Source organism: Microtus oregoni, unplaced genomic scaffold, assembly GCF_018167655.1.
Source record: "Microtus oregoni isolate MIOR12 unplaced genomic scaffold, Mior012 000009F_ref0000495, whole genome shotgun sequence".
NCBI lineage: Eukaryota > Metazoa > Chordata > Mammalia > Rodentia > Cricetidae > Microtus > Microtus oregoni.
The window spans coordinates 4,131,257-4,133,951 of record NW_024543068.1 but is presented as its reverse complement, the minus strand read 5'-3'; positions in this window follow the sequence as shown (position 1 = coordinate 4,133,951).

Genomic DNA, 2,695 nt, shown 5'->3' with positions numbered 1-2,695 from the left:
TTATAACTTTTTATATTTTTAACTTTATTTTCACTTTTGATTGAGTTGTATATACCATGCTTGCTACTGAGTATATATATATATATACACAGTAATTCAGTATATCCATGCAACATGATCTGATCTTACACAGTCTCCTTTGATCCATTACCCCTCTCTTTAATCACTAGTCATAGCTATGCTACATGCAGGTAAATTGTGTGTGTGTGTGTGTGTGTGTGTGTGTGTATGTGTGTGTGAGTGTGTGTGGTGTGTAATGAGGGTGGTATGAATGAGTGTAGTGTATGCATATCTGGAATATGTTAATGTGATGTGCAGATGCAAACAATGCATAATTCAGAGTGGAACATTAGGTGTCCGCACTATCACTCCTCACCTTATTACACAAAGTCAGGGGTTCTGGCTGATTCTGAAGCTACCTTGTTGTAAAGAGAAAAAGCTTTCCACAGAGTAGAAAGTTTTCTCAAGTTCATGCCAGCTTTTCAATGGATGCTGGGAACTGAACTCAGTTCCGAAGCTTATGCTGCTAGCACTCTTACACAATGAGTTATTTTTCAGTTTAGTTCTCAATTTCCAAATATAGGAGATTTCATATGGTACTTCCTTTGTCTAGTTTGCTTGTTTTCTATGATGACCTCCAGCTCTATTTCATTGCAAGTGATAGCATCCCATTGTTTATGACTGTGCAATATTCCTTTGTGTTTCCTTAGTTTCTTTATATAGTCATCTAACTTAGGGTACTGGCAATTGTGGGCAGGTATTATTTTTTAATGACAGCTTAATTTCATAATTTTATCTTTATGATTTGTGAAAGCTGGGTCATATGGGGGTATGTAGCTTTAATACTTTGAGCCACTTTGTTATACTGTTCTTCATATGATTTAATTGTTTTATATTGCCCACAATATATGAGAATTTCCTATTCGTAAAACCCTTGCCAGTATTTGCTATTTACTTGCCCTTTTACTTATATATGGATGTAAATAAGTACACATTTCTACAATAGCCATTCTAATGTATGGAGGAGGTTTTTCACAGATTTGGTTTATATTTCTCTGAAAGTAGATATAAATGAGCTTTTTCTATTTTCGCTGTTTGCCAGTTGTTCATAGTTTTTATTTTAGTATCTATTCAGATCACTAGTGATTTTAGAAGACAGTGTTTCTTCCTCTTTTATTGGTTTGTTCTTATTTATCTGCTTATATATTTTGGATTTTATTACTTTACAGACAGCATTTAGCAAATGTTTTTCTCCCATTATCTAGGTTCTCACTTCGTTAGCTGCTTTCTTCACTTGTCAGAAGATTCCCACCTCATTTTGTATTTATTACCTGAAAAGTGCCAAAATAGTTGTATCTCCTAGAAATGTCCTAAGCTACATCCATGAAGTCTTCATGATATGGCCCCCTAAAATCAACCTGATCAAGAACAAGACTAATAGACACACTAATGTGGAAGAGAAATACTCAAGATGCCTCAACTCTAGACAGAGAGCTGCATGCAATTAAGAAATGTTTGAAAAAAAAAAAAAACCTTCCACAGGGAAGAGCACACCAAGTGGTAATCTAATAACAAATGGTCAACTTTAAAAATACACATATAAATCCACATATAAGTAACATTGTAAAGATTGAATAATTTACGTTAAGAACAGACACACATTTAAAAAAAAAACAGGCCATAAAATGGGAGGGGTTTTGAAGAAGGAAAAGAGAATTATTATAATTGAAAAAAGTTAACGACCATAAGGGTGTTTAAAAACATATCCTCAATTATTTCTTAATTTAACAATACAATTTGCAACTTATACCAAGATGTTGAATTTACTGTGTTAACTTTTTTGTTTGTTTCCTTGTTTTTTGAGACAGAGTTTCTCTGTAGCTTTGGAGTCTGTCCTGGAATTAGCTCTTGTAGACCAGGCTGGTCTCGAACTCACAGAAAACTGCCTGCCTCTGCCCCCCTCGTGCTGGAATTAAAGGCATCTGTCACCACTGCCTAGCTCACTGTGTTAACTTTAACAGTGGGTGAAAGGTAGAAGTCATGTGGTAAAACAGCTTTAACAGCAACATTTATCAAAGATTCTTCCTTTTCTAGTCTGTATAGTGTTCTCGTTCTTTGTTGAAAACTGGTGGCCATTTTTCTGGGATCTTCATCTGTTCCATTTGATTGCATGACTTCTGTGAGTCTTCCATGTCATACTTTTGTTTGTGTGACTCTACAGTATTTCTTTTATTTTTTCATTTATTTGTCTTATTATATACAATGAAGGGTTTCATTATGATATTCTAATTATATCATTGCATTTTATATGAAAATCAATTCAAAATAGTTTTCAATAGCAAAATTGTTAAAAACCATAGAAGAAAATTTATAGGAAACTGACTCATAAAATTATTGTGAAATGTGCTTTTTAATAAAATTTCCAAAGTAAATTCTATAGACATGGAGTGTTCAATACATCTTCGAATTAACTCTAAATGGCATTACATGAGAATTATCTCTAATTTTGTGTTTATATGAACACACTCTATAGTGTATTTAGCATGTCAATGGAGATAAATAATACGTACAACTCTGAGATTAGGAGAAAAATACTCTTTAGAATCTTGACTTTTAGTATATTCCTCTAGTTTATTTATGAAAGTTTCTACATTTATTTATTTTTTCTCAGAAAAAATAAAAGAACAAACTTTTA